The following is a 13,950-nucleotide window of genomic DNA, read 5'->3' on the forward strand; positions in this document are numbered from 1 at the left end:
CCTCCCCTCCCCTTCATGCCCCACCCACTCTCCCACTGGTCTAACACTGTACCTTGCCTCTCAGTGACAATGCTCACAACATAAAATTTAGATAATTAGGTTTTCCGAGATGGCTCTAATTTTAAATATCCTGCCCTATTTGTTGGCTCCATAAACCTTGAAACTGTCCCAGATACTCTGTTTTGGTATATAAACTCTTTTTGGACTGACTCCCTTGCTATAAATTAATAAGAGCACTGCCATTTTTGGAATACCTGCTGTATGTCAAACACTTGATAAATGATTCTTATTGTGTCTTCCCATCAGCCCCAATGAGGTGCATATCATGGTGCCAGATTTACGGAGGAGCACACCGCGATGCAGTGAGGTTCATTTTCTTGTCCAAGGTCCCATGGAGCTCGTGTGTGGCTACATTAGGATCAGAACCCCCCAAACTGTCCTCTCACTTGCCTGGGCTCACTGCCTTGGAAGAGTACGGAGTGTTTCTGCCAGGTGCCGTGTCCCAGTTTTGCTTGGAAAATAGAGTTGCTGCATACAGGTCACCTGATAAGTCCTTCTTGATGGACCACAGTGGCACAGTGTGGGGTAGGGGACACAGCTGAAACCTCAAGTTGAAATTAGGGGGGAAACCGGGTGGTCGGGAATGGTTAATTTAACTGGCAAATGGAGCTAACATTAACATCTATTACTCTCTCTCAAGGTGATGCTGATGATTGCGTGAGATCATGCCTATAAAATGCTAACCAGCTGGGGTTAGAAGCCCAGGTGGGGAGAGTGAGGGGGTCCAAAAGTGGTTCTCAGCCTTGGCTGTAGTCTAGAACCACCTGGGAAGCTTAACACCTACTGCTGCCTGGGCCCCACCCCCGGAAGTACTGATTGAGCTGGTGTGGAGTGCGGGCTGGCACTGGGATCACACACTCCCCAGGAGATGAGCATCTGCTGCCAAGAGTCAGCACACTGGAAGGTGGGCCTCTGTGTGGCAGGAGTTTGGGCAGGAAGCAGAGAAGACAGAGGCTAAGGATGGGACCGGTCCATTGCTCCACCACAGCCCCCCTCCCCATTTAGAGGCAGACACTGTGCTTATAGCCTCAGGCTTGCAGAGCCCAGGCCACAGCACTGGCTTCCTGGAGCCCAATTTGGGGACTCAGTGAGGCCCGCTCCTGCTTTCCTTTGGATTTAATAGACCCCTGCATCTCCAGTGTCATCAGCTCACTTCCTACTCAAGCCAATGCAGAGTCAGAGGGGTCAGGATGCACCCCAAAGGTTTTATTAGGTGAGCTTTGTGTCTGCACAGACTGGCTCTTGTCATTGCCAAGAGGTAGCGCTTAAATCTGGGCTTCATGGTTTTCCCAGGTCGCTTGAATACCTCTTGATGAAAGGTGCTAGATTGCAAACGCCTCGTGGGGAGGGTCTCTATCTCTGTGTCTGCTAGAGCGAATGGCATGATGATTTACTCATTGTGGGCATTTTGTACAACTTCGTTTGGTGATTGATTTTAAAAGCTTTTGAAAATTGTAGCACAGAGAACCTAAGGCAGAGAACTAAGTCATTTAGGGAAATGAAAACCTTGGTGATTTTCTCCCGATTTAAATTTGTAATTCTCTGTTAACTCCACCCACTGCCTTCTTTACCCTGCTCTATTTTTTCCCTATAGCATCGCCGTTTTGTTAATACGTTGTGTAATTTTCTTGACTGTAAGCTGGTGGCGGCAGGGGTTTCCGTCTGCTTGTGTTTTGCACATTTGAAGGCTGTTGATAAATATTTGTTGAGTGAATGAACAAAATGGTGACTTGTAGCTGGTATCAGTGGGATTCAGGGGAGCAAACAGATGAATAATCTAAGACGTATTCTTTTGGTTGAGCTCTGGGAGGAGCTGCAGGTTTTCTGGGGGCAGGAGGGGTGAAGAGCTATGGGTTAATTTTATTTTATCTACCCGCATGGACAGGGTGTCTTCTTTTTCAAATAAACGTTTTTTTTTTTTTTTTGCTTTTTTTTTTTTGAGCAGTTACCTTGTAATGGAAAAGACACTTCTGCAGACTTTCCTCTTTTATGTCTTCCAAACCAAGCCCTTTCCCCTGCTGTGGCTTCAATAATGCATCATTTCATAAGTTCAGGGACTTGAATGTGTTTCTGCTGAACCTCTGGTCTCAGCCAGGTAGTTAAATGAAAATTAAACCACTGTGGGTTTGATTCAGAGTTGCCTCTTCACCTTCTCCTGTGTCACCCCCTCCGTTGCCCCATGTATGCAAAACATTGTTGTGTTTCCCTTCTTTTAGTGAGAGGATGTGATGTGATGCGATGTGATGTGCGCGTGCATGCACATGGGCTCCCATGTGTGAATGGATGTATTGATTATTTCAGAATCAGAGACCCATGAAACATAACAATGTGTACATACACATTTTCAAAATTCTGCCTCTCCAGCTAATGGGCAGGGGGGATCTAGGGACCTGCAGCAAACTAATATTTAACCGAGGGTGTTACAGTTGTGCCAGATTCAGTGGTTTGCTGTGGCTGCTGGTAAATTGTCATGTGCCTTGACAAGGCTCTGAAATTTACTCAGCATTCATTCATTCATTCAGTGCCTGAGGATTATTTTTTATGGGTGGTGGATGTCATAGGCTGTTTGCATGAATGGCCTCAGTTCTTGGGCTCCACCGTGTGACTTACTTTGACGTGAAGGATGAGTCGGAGGTGATGATGTGCTGATTCTGAGGCCAGGCCTTGGAAGACTGTGAGTGTTTTTGCTCCCCCCCCATCCCCCACCTCTGCCTATTTGCCTTTACTGTAAGAACAGCGTGCTCTGGGAGCCTGCTGGCCTGAGGAAGAGTAGGATGAGAGACAGTTGGAGCAGAGCTGCCCAGCCCCAGCCCACAAACCTTCATTCAGTGAGAAGCTAAGTGTACTGCATATCAGCCTCCCAGACCACCTGCAGATGCATGAGTGAAAATGATTATTGCCTCAAGACTCTGCTTTCTGGGTTGGTTTGTTACGCAGCACTATTATGTCACAGTGACTGACTGAAACAGTGGAATATTAATGTTATTCAGACGTGGCTCGTGTTTGAAAGAGGTCTTGGAGTTCAGTGATGGTGGTGACAGGACCAGGATAAGATCATTACCTCATCCAAGGCGGAGAAAGTGCTACGTGCCCTGAGAAAGGACTCGATAAGGTGAGTTTAAGGAGGGAAAGTCAGCGGGTGAGTGGTCAGAGAAAAACTCATGGAGGGGGTGGCCTTTTTAAAGGCATTTTTAGACTGTGTTATCGAAGTTCAGCATTGACTAGGTTTCTGAGTTTAAAATATGTGATGTTTTAAAATTGATTTCTCATCAAAGCCAATTGCATTGATGCCAATTTCCCATTAGATATTGAATGACTTTGCTTTCACTGGACTCCAAGAAGACTCTTAAGACTTAAAGCTGCTTTGGTGTCAAAGAGCAAGCCCCTCCCCCCTTTGATAAACAGCCAATATTTATAATGCTTATCACAAAAAATGACCCAACGTGTATTTGGCGAGCCTACTGAGTGCCAGGAATATGATTGCTCAGCATTTTCTAGGCACGATCTCCTGCAGTCATTAGCATCCTCTTAAGAGAGAATAATAGATGCTAATGTTAATTCCATTTTCCAGTTAAATTAACCAAGCCAGAGATGGTAGGTCACTTGCTAAAACCATGCAATAGCATCTAATTCTCATTCTGTTCCCTGCACCTGTCTCTCTCATTAGATTGACATCTTCATTTATTTTTATGTCGCTAGCACATAGAATGATGTTTTGCACATAAGAGGTGCTCAAAAGATGTCTGTTCAAGAAAAAAAAATGTATAAGTCTATAAAAGAGGATTAGTGGCTTCATCCATATCCGTATGGAAGTCATAGCCTGGTCAGGAGTCAGCTTTCTGTTCTGATCCTTATAAAACAATGAGGCGAAGTCAGTGGTGGAGATACTGACCTCTATATCTGTAGGTATTTGAGAAAGCCACTGATACAGCCTAGAAAGGTAACACCTTCGGGAAGTGATGAACTCTGAAATGACTCTCAATTGAGGAGTCTGAGTTAGACAAGGGATTAGTGAGGGGCTGGCCCAGAGGAGACCAAGTCGACAGAAACCATACACAGGACCCTCGCATAGCTTCTGGAACATAGTAGGTGCTCATTTATAAATGTGGGGTGAGGAAGGCGCTGGCAGTGAGCCTTCTTGGTTGCTCTGACCAATAAAGCTATGAAAACTTGAGATTGCTCATTTCACCATGGGTGGGGTCCTGTCTGTTTTCCTGGACCCCACTGTATTTCTGGCACAGAGCTAGATACCTTTTCCACATTGAGCACTAAGTAAGCATTGAATGAACGAATGGGTTTCTGTTCCCGTCTCTCCTCTCCTCTGTCCGGTCACTGGAGACCACTGTTCAGTCAAAACCCAGTTCTTGGTCAGCGGACTCAACTAGCAGCTTGTGTTTGTCTGTTCCACTGGCATTTTATGTAGATGCCTCTGTGAGCCTTGGTAGAGTCTCCTTTCCCCCTGCTGCTGAGCCCCTGCAGGACCCCCAGCAAACACCATGGCCCAGCGCTCACCTCCCCATGTCGAATGTTCTCAGTAAATGGTGTTGACATGCATTGATGGAACAGAGGCCCTATTTGAGGAGAGTCTGACTTCCTCCTCAGCCAGGACTTCAGAGTGGACCAAGAAAAAAAAAAAAGAGTTTATTTAAGAAAATTGTTTTGTAGCGTTTCCAAATATGTATGATTCGAGCTCCAAAATCTCACACTTAGGAGTGGATGGAGTCCAGAAGGTATGTTTTCTTTTTCGCCATTGAAAAAGATGTCACAAATGGCCCTGAGGCGTGCTGGTCCGTGCACAAAAATCTGCCTGGCCCAGGAGGGAGCGAAATTCCTGGACCTCTTCCAGGAAAATTGTCAGACAGTTACACTTGCAAACTGACAATTAAAACGGGAAGACGATACAATTGAATAAGAATCTTTTTCATTTATATTGAATGAGGAGGCTTGAGGGAAAGCTCATGTAATTAAAAGGAGAACCATGGCGCTTCTGAAGGGAGCTCGGTAAGAATGGTAGAGGCAGATGCCACCTGTTATGTACTTTGCCAAGCTCTCCTTCAAAGTACAGGGTTTTCTTGGGGGGATTGAGGTGCGGTGCTGGACGGAGCTCAAGTTTTTGGGTCAGGCAGACCTCGATTTAAATGGGGTGCTTGACTAAGGGTGCGACCGACTCTCAGCAAGCTCTGAAAACAACCCTTGGGCTTCTCATCTCGCAAATGCACGCAGTTCTTTCCAAGGCGGCTGCACTGTGTGAGGGTATATTTGGCAGTGCTTTCTAGGTAGGAAGGGCTCCGTGTCATCTTTCTCACCCCCATCTGTGATATGAGCACATTGTAAGCATCGTTATTACTTGTATCCGTCATACACATGTCGTTGCTTGGATTAGAAGGAAAATGGAGAGGCAGTTGAAATGCAGCAGGGAGGGATTTTTTTATTTTTATTAAAAAATTTTTTTTTTTTTTTTTTTTTTTTTTTGCGGATTATAGAAGATATTGACAAACTGGGAGGGAAGGAGGCAATTCAGTCTCTAGGCATTCATTTCTCAAACCATGTGCCTTCGTGGGCTTGCCCGTGTTCTTTGAGACTTGTAAAAAAATTGAATATTTTCTCGTTTAAAAAAACTTTAGTTGAAATTTTGTTATCTCAAATTGATATCACGATCTTCTGGGTCATCTGCATGACCACTTACAACCAAATCCTGGCCCTGGATGGGCACCAATGAGTCATTGCTTTGGTACCAAATGGTACCTCTTCAATTGAAAGCTACTGAAGAAGGAAAGAGGGCACTCCCTGTGTGAAGGGGACATCGGCGTTTCCAACAGCAGGAAGGCACGGGGCTGGGGGCACCATCCTCAAAAGAACCCAGTGGACCTGAGTAGAGCGAACCTTGCTCCGTCGGGAGCTTGGTGGCTTCGGTTCAGCATGGACTTAGGGTCACACGAAGTTGAACTTGGTGTTGCACTTCAAAGGCACCTTGTAAGTTTGTTTTGCTCTCAAGATGGTTTTAGAGCCACCAGCCCTGGGCCTGTGACCCTCATTCGATGCTCATAGGTTCTTCCCTTTGCCTGGAATTCTTCCTCTGCCTTCTCGCAGCACCTTGCTGAGGTCAAGTCAAAACTTACCTTCTGTGTTTTTAAAGATCCTTGCGGCAGTTCTCCCCGTTGATTTCGGTGGCTTCTTTGGGATATTGTGGTTCACGTCTCTCTTTGTCTCATCCCTGGACTTGAGGCTGCATGAGGCCAAGCGGTGTCTTTCTGTTATTCTCTTCACCCCCGTGTCCTGCAGCACTTAGCACTCAGTCAGTATGTTATTGAAAAATTTTTTTATTTTAATGGTTTACATTTTAATGCTTGAATAACATTGGAATAGAAACAATTTAAGCTAAAACTAGGGTTTCCGCCAGTTTCTTTTTATACACGTGGCCCTGATCACTCACCTTTCCAGGAACATTGTGTGAGAGGGGGGTGGGTGACCGAGCTCTGAGGCGAAGGGAAGCAGGATGGAGGAATGTATCGGGCCCACAGTGTCCCGCTGAGCGCCAGGGGGCAAGGCTGCTGTGGGCCAGGGTCCCGTGGATCTGAGGAGAGGGACCGGCCTGTAACTCACTTCGGCCACTTCCTTAGCTGAGCTGCTGATGGGGGTCGTGGAGGACAAGAGGCATTTGTATTATAATTCAGGGCCACCTTTCTGGGTCTGGTGCCTCCTGAGAGGTCATTATAAAGGCTGCATTTATGGCTTTTATGATTTGGAGAGACTCAGGCTGGAGCAGGAGGTGGGTAGGAAGTTGGAGCCCAGGTGAGACCACACTGACCCCTGGAGGGCAGCTGAGTTAGTTACGCCTGAAGCTCAACCACTTAGTGGGCTTACTCACCAGATTTCATCATCATCCTAAGTTTTTTTTTTTCACAGCCTTTCATGAGTTGAAAAGCACATGAAGAGGATTTGCATTGCTCTGTCCTTACTGCCACCGTGCGATGTCAACGTGGGATAAACATTCCCATTTCACAGATGAACAAGACTGAGGCTTAGAGAGGGTTGATTTGAACGTGGCGCTTAGAACTGCAGGTCCTGTTCCCTCCACCGTATCATTTGGCCGTCGAACGGGAGGGTATCTGGCTCCGTTCCCTGGGCCATTCCACCAGGCTCCTGGGCTCAAGTCACAGAGGCTGGGGTTCAGCTGCCTCCCTCTGCAGAGGGTCACCTAGGATACCAGCTTGCGACACAGTGGATCAGCAACAACTTAATTCTGTTTTCAGCAACTTAAAAGGGGATCGATTCTGCTTGGTTCTGCGAAAGGCAGCGCCGCTTGGGGAACAGACACTTGTGCCGTACCAAACGGGGCGTGAACACAAACTCGGTCGCTTTCCAGCTCGAGTGAATTACCTCCCATCACCTGAGCCTCAGTTTGTAATGGGTAAAATGGGGATACTAGCATTACAATGAAAGGCGTTATCATTTGGAAACTGCCTAGCTCAGCACTCACACACGTGCCAGTGATCACTTCTGTTTCCCCAAGGTTCTTACTGCCCCTGTAAGAACAAAACGAGTTTTTGGTGGAAAGCCTCATGAGTGCAGGTGCTGATGGTACCGTCGCAGGCTCAGAGTGACTGCTGTATGCTTGCCTGGCTCCTTAGAAGCTGCAGGGGCCCCGGGCCTCAGGGAGCAGGAAGAAGGCTGATCTGAGCAGTCAGGAGACCTAGAGGTGCGCCTGTCATTGTCCCTTGGAGAGAAGGGTTGGCTTTTGGAGTCTGTGTGTGAATTCCACTAAGACAGTGATTGGCGGGAGGTGGGAGGCCTTCTTATCCTGGTCAGGCAGATTCAAGGCTAGGCTGCCAACCCTCGGTGGTGTAAGCGGTGACCTCGAGAATCTGGCAGCTCTGCAGGATGGTGGCATCTAGCCTTTCAGGGCCTCCCCCATATGGCCTCGCCTGGTCTCCCACTGATTTATGCCTCGCTTAGTCATGACATTCCAGCCAAACTCAACAGTTGCTCGGATGTGGCAAGTTCCCATGTTGGGCTCTTCGCTTGGGCCGGCACAGGGTTAGGGCCTCAAAAGAAATGCGGGGTTTGGTGAGTTGGCAGCTTCTCCGGGGCTGGCTCTCCCCAAACCGTAGCTGTGTGTGAAGACCGCACTCTTTAACGCCATCCGAGGAAAGAGGTGCTACATGTGGAGACACGGGATGACGTTCTTTGCAAAGGTGCGCGTGCTTGTGCTTTGAAGGAATGCGCTCCCAGCAGCCTGGCAGCGTGGCAAGGAAGTGACACGGAAATGGAGGAAAGCAGTGTTGACTGAGGGGGCTTACACTCTAGCTGAGGGCGAGTGTGCTGGTGTGGTGAGCAGACACCACCCTATGGCGGACCTTCATCTAGGTCTTCAGGTTTTTTTCTTCTGATTCATCACACCAGTCTTTATTGAGCAGAACTTTATGCGAGGCTCTGCTCTAAGTGCAAGGGGTCTGTTAGTAAACTGAGTGATAAAAGTCCCTGTCCTCAGGGAGCTTCTGTTCTAGTTGAGGGAGACAGACTAACCAACAAAAGAAGTAAAACATACTGCGTCTCTTATGGTGTCACAAGTACATGATTCTCCATGCTGCTTTCTCACAAGTACCATGGAGACAGAAAAGCCACAGGTGGGAGGGGAAGGAGGGTGGGGTGTGTGTGTGTGTGTGTGTGTGTGTGTGTGTGTGTGTGTGGTCTGCAGGTTTAAGTTGCTCAGGGAGGGGTTCTCAGAGAAGGTGACAGAAAAGCCACAGGTGGGAGGGGAAGGAGGGGGGGGGGTGTGTGTGTGTGTGTGTGTGTGTGTGTGTGTGTGTGTGGTCTGCAGGTTTAAGTTGCTCAGGGAGGGGTTCTCAGAGAAGGTGAAGGAATGAGTCATGGGATATCTGAGGAAAAGGTGAGGCTGAGGTCAGCGCAAAGGTCCTGAGGCTGTTTCTCATCTGCTAATTGAGCGATCACAAGGAGGTCCAGTGATGAGAAGGGAGGCGGCGCGGAGGAAAGCAGTAGGGGAGCAGGTCACAGGGAAATGGAGGCCCAGTAGTCAGGGTCTGGTGGACCGGGGGCCACTGGAGGAGTGGCATGAGCCCACTCGTTTGTCAGGGTCACTTGGGCCGCTTCTGGGTTGAGGATTGCCCACTGGGAGCAAAGATGGCAGCTGGGAGGCCACGGAGGAGGGGCTTGCTTTCATTCAGGCAGGAGATGAGGGTGACTTGGGCCAGGGTGCCGGGGATGGGAGGGGTTGAGAAATCGTTGATTCTGGGCCTCTGTTGCCCACAGTCTCTGTGACCCCAGGAGAGTTGTTTGCTCTCATTGAATTTTAATTTTCTCAGCTCTACAACAGAGAAAATAAAACCTACCTCACAGGGCGGTTGCAAGTGGGTGACCAAGCATGGGCCTGGCTCTAGAGCGGCAGTCCCCTTGCCACAGCCCGGCCCTGGAGCCTATGCACTGCCTCTTCCATCATCCAACATGGAAAGAGTCTGAAGCTGCGGAGGCTGCAACATTAAGATAGCAGCCGCTTCCCGCGGCACTGGCTCCTCCAGGGCTGGCGGCCGAGGAGGTCTTTAGAGATGTTCTGACCCAACCTTCTCGTGTTAATGATTCGGAAACTGGAGCCCAAAGTGACGAGTTTTTGCATTTTCAACATAATTCATCCAGCTTGTGTGCCATGCCTCATGGCCCCTGTGGATTTGTGAAGAGGCCGGGGTGATTTGTGGTCCAATGTGAGGAAAATTGGATTATGGAGCGATAAATTAAAAGAGTGCTCGATCAGTCTGATGAAATCTCCATAATTCGGGGCTCTTGAAGTTCAAGGTAATCCTAGCAAAGAAAGTAGAAGAACAAGGGAAGAACATTAAAATGTCGGCTCAGTTTCGTGAGCAGGGAATGTGCACCTGTTGTCGCAAGATTGAATCTCAGGCGTTCGCTGGAAATGCTTACTGAGGCAATTAAGCGCGTTTTATTTCTCTGTGGGATCTATGGGACTTTTCTGTGCCAAGTGCATTACTTACCGTCTTTAGTTATTTTATATGACAAAGGTCAGTATTGCTGCTCTGGTGGCCCTGATGAGAGGGGCCCTAGCATTCCTGGATGAATGGCATCGCGGTGTTTTTCCAAAGCTTTAACAGCGCCCCCTGCTGGGATGTCCCCTGGCTGGCCTGTGCTTCCATCACCAACCCCTTTATAACTGCTGGGGGCAGAAGTGGTAGCCGCTTGGCAAGCTCTGGATGGAAGTTAGACAGGCTTTAAACAGAGGCGTTTCATTTACATTGGGTCACTGTGCTTTTTACGAAGCAGAAGGACAAGGAGTATTGAAGGGCAGAGGTGATTTTGCTGGTGTCGAAAGGGCGTTAGCACCCACTCAACAAGTGTATGAAACGTTTCTCCCATGGCAACTGCCCATCTTGGTTGTTACTGCCCTGGGGGCTTTTGTAGCACCAGCCTAGTGTCCAGGAGAACAAGCCCCGGAGGTCAGTGTTGACATGTTCATGCACAGGTAGGGGTCACCCACTTTAGGTTTGTTATTTCATTAACTAACTTGTAAACGTGTTTCCCTAACCCTCAAGCTTAACCTGGGTGAAACGGACTCTGTAGATGGGCCGTTTTCAAGGTGGGTTCTTTGGGGGTCTGTATTCTGGTTGCTAAATGCATACAACTTTTTCAGTTGGGGGTTTATATTTTGATGACACTCAAACAAGAGAACATTGCCATAATTTGTTGCTGTGATCTTTTGCAATTGAAATGTATTTTCGATTTATGAAGTTTCAATTTTCAAATTACAAATTTCAAATGTGTAAAGATGAGACCTGTGCTTTTTAACCGGCTTCCCCCTCCCCTTAGAAAGGGGTCAGTTTCCTACCTACCTTTGAGAAACTTGATTATAATCCTAATTGTTTTGCCTTCCGTTTCTCAGCTCCTCTCTAGGTGGCAAGGCTCAGATCAGGCTTCCCACGCCGACACCTTCCCTTGGAGTTCTCTACGTGCTTAGTCGGGGAGCTGGAGGTGACTGCGCTTGGCAACTTAGCATGGGGACCCACGGGGGCTCCTGGGCCCGCTGCAGGCTTCGAGCTGTTTTGCTCGTTAAGCTGGACAGTAGGCCGTGCAGCGTGTCTTGTGCATGGAACGTCTTTTCTAGCCCCAGGGGACCTTGTAACTATGCTGCTGGGAATCTGGTACAGGAGAAGGCATCTGCGCGTTAGACTGTCCAGATGGGAGCCTGTCAGGGGATGTCACTGCGAGTGGGCCTGGCGGCCCTTGTGGCATCTTTATTGAATGTTTAAAAAAAAAAAATGCTGCTTATGAAGTAGAAGGGGACAATTTGAGATGAAAGGATAACATTTATTCTTTGCAGTCAGAAGCCTGAAAAGCACATCAACATATAAAATAAATCTTTCCCTCTTTCTTCTGTCCCTTTGCTTGCGTATTTCCCACAAAATGGGGCATAGCTGGCATGTGTGAGCGAGAGGGACATACTTGCATCGAGGCCTATGTCATAAGTAAGAGAAGCAGAGAGGACAAAAGACGTTCTTGTGAAGAGTTTATCCAGAATTTGAAAGCAAGATCTAGCTGACGGTTCGGGTGAAAACATCTCCGCCTGTTATGTCTGCGAGGTTTGGCAAAACTTGCACAGAGGGAAGAAAGCTTCCACTGCACCTGGCAGATCCTCATTACTGAAGTGACCAGAATGTGCCAGGGGGGTGGGGTGGGGTGAGCCAGGCCACCAGGAGGAGACAAGAGTGTGATCTGCAGGTCCTGGTGGCAGGGCTAGGCGGGGCTTGTGCAGTGAGAAGGAACAGGCCTCAATATTAGCGCTCTCTGTTCTAGCTTAGTGACCCTGGGCAAGGCTGTAGTGTATTTTTCCCTTGAGCCTCAGTTTCCTTATCTGAAAGCTTGCATAAGAACAGCAATCTTGTAAGATTGTGAGGGGCTCAAATGAGAAAGTTCGTCCACGTTCACTCTGATACCTCTCTGCTGTGTAGAAGCTGTGGATGGCTGCGATTTTGGTCAAGACTGTTCTTCCATCTGACCTGACTTGGACCTAAATATCCTGAGGAGTATGGCAGCCGTGTAGGGCCCAAAAGGCTGTGAGTTGCTGTCTTTTGCTTCAGCTTAAACCTGTTATCTTTTTTTTTTTTTTGGACATCCAGAAATGCTTTCATGTTATTTAGCGTGGGTGGGCACAGTTTGGAGTGCTTGATTAACCCAGCAATTAATAAAAGTGGAGAGGTGACAATTGGTGTTACCAAGCCTCAGTCTAAAGCGAGGCACTTGGCCTGTCTCCACGCAAACAGATTGGTGGACGAGCCACCTGTGGGGAGGCACATGGGGACGTAGAAGAGGGAAGCCGGTTGGGAAAAGGTGCTCAGAGAAAAAAACAGGGTGTCACGATGCATTGGTTGGTTGATTATTTCATTGACTCAACAGATATTTTTTGAGTAATGCCTATGTGCCTGATACTGTGCCGGGAACCGAAGATACATGTATGGGTAAGTCATAGCTTCTCCTATGAAGAGGTTCCGACTGATGGTGGAGGTAATAGACACATAAGCCACTCATTCTAACGTTTTGTGCTAAGTACAGGAGAGATGGTGTTTCAAGTTCATGGGTGACCAAAGGAAGGAGTGGATGCATGAAAAGGGAGAGCAGTGTTTACGGAAAAGGTGGTTTGAGCCGCACCTTGCTGGTAGAAGAAGGGCATTTTAGCCCAGGGGACTGCCAGAGCCGAGACCGGGGGTCACTTACTATTGGGTGACGGGGCAAATCACTAGCCTTCCTGCGAGTTGGTTTCCTCATCTGTAAAATGGGCGTAAAGTATCCATGTCTCACAGGGTATTGGGAAGACTCCTTCTTAGTTCATGCGAAGCACAGTGTGCTTGGCCCCTGGTGACCTCCCCTGTAGCAATTAGATCCCTGATTCGGGTTCCTTGACTGTGCTCTGCATAAGAAGGAGCTAAGACTGCAAATGTCACGTAGGCCCAGGTATTAAAGGCATCACAATGTCACACATCCTGATTTTATCTCAGCAAAAGGTCACCCACACCTTGTTTAAGCCATGTCTCCCCTAGCGGTATCAATCTTACCCTTTTTACCTTTTACAAAAGCAGCCACCCATTGGTGATCCCAGTGGCAAGTAATTGTTAGGTTTTCATTCTTTCCTGGGGTGATGGCATGAAGAGGCCATTGTTTTAATGAGGAGAATTAGAGATATGGGTGAGTTAGTGTCCAGTATTGGGAAGAACTCAGCTTGGCGTCTAGTTAGACCTGGAGTCAGGTTCTGACTCCAACACGTGCCCTGAGGCAAAAGTCACTTCATCACTCCCAGTTTATACATCCATGGAATTTTGTCTAAAATGTTTTTATGTATTGAGATGAAACACTTATCTTAAGAGCTGGGATGAAAATTCCTTTGAAGGCAAGAACTGCCTTTGATAGGAAAATACCTCGATAAGCTGGAATAGCACTGCCTACTGTGTGTGTGTGTGTGTGTGTGTGTGTGTGTGTGTGTGTGTGTGTATATATGATACAGGCCACATATGTAATTTTAAATGTTCTATAGCCACATTCAAAAAAGAGTAAAACGAAATAGGTGAAATTAATTTTAATAATATGTTGTATTTAGGTCAGTATAACCAAAATATATTAAAAAAATCATGGAGGTATATTGCATTCTTTTTTTCATACCAAATCTTTGAAATCGGGTGTACACTTTACACTTACAGCGCAACTCAGTTCAGATGAGCCACGTTTCAAGTGCTGAGGAGCCACATGTGGCTTAGGGCTGCCATATTGGGCAGCATAGATCTTGGGAGGAGCCAAAGCAGCCACAAAATGGCTGTACAAGGAAAGTGGGCTCTCTTCCTCCCTTCTCTTCTACCCTTCCCACCCCTTCATCTTTCT

At 47.6% G+C, this 13,950-nt stretch overlaps 1 long non-coding RNA gene across 1 annotated transcript in view; it reads left to right on the forward strand.

The window, feature by feature from the left end:
- The window catches only part of LOC109382839 (uncharacterized), a 39,308-nt gene extending 26,736 nt beyond the window's left edge, over positions 1-12,572 (forward strand). The window contains exons 2-3 of the long non-coding RNA XR_002123998.1: positions 12,033-12,137; positions 12,478-12,572. This is a non-coding gene — a long non-coding RNA (uncharacterized LOC109382839). The remainder of the gene's footprint in view (positions 1-12,032; positions 12,138-12,477) is intronic.
- The last annotated feature ends 1,378 nt before the right edge of the window (positions 12,573-13,950 follow it).

Source organism: Hipposideros armiger, unplaced genomic scaffold (assembly GCF_001890085.2).
Source record: "Hipposideros armiger isolate ML-2016 unplaced genomic scaffold, ASM189008v1 scaffold_71, whole genome shotgun sequence".
Classification (NCBI taxonomy): domain Eukaryota; kingdom Metazoa; phylum Chordata; class Mammalia; order Chiroptera; family Hipposideridae; genus Hipposideros; species Hipposideros armiger.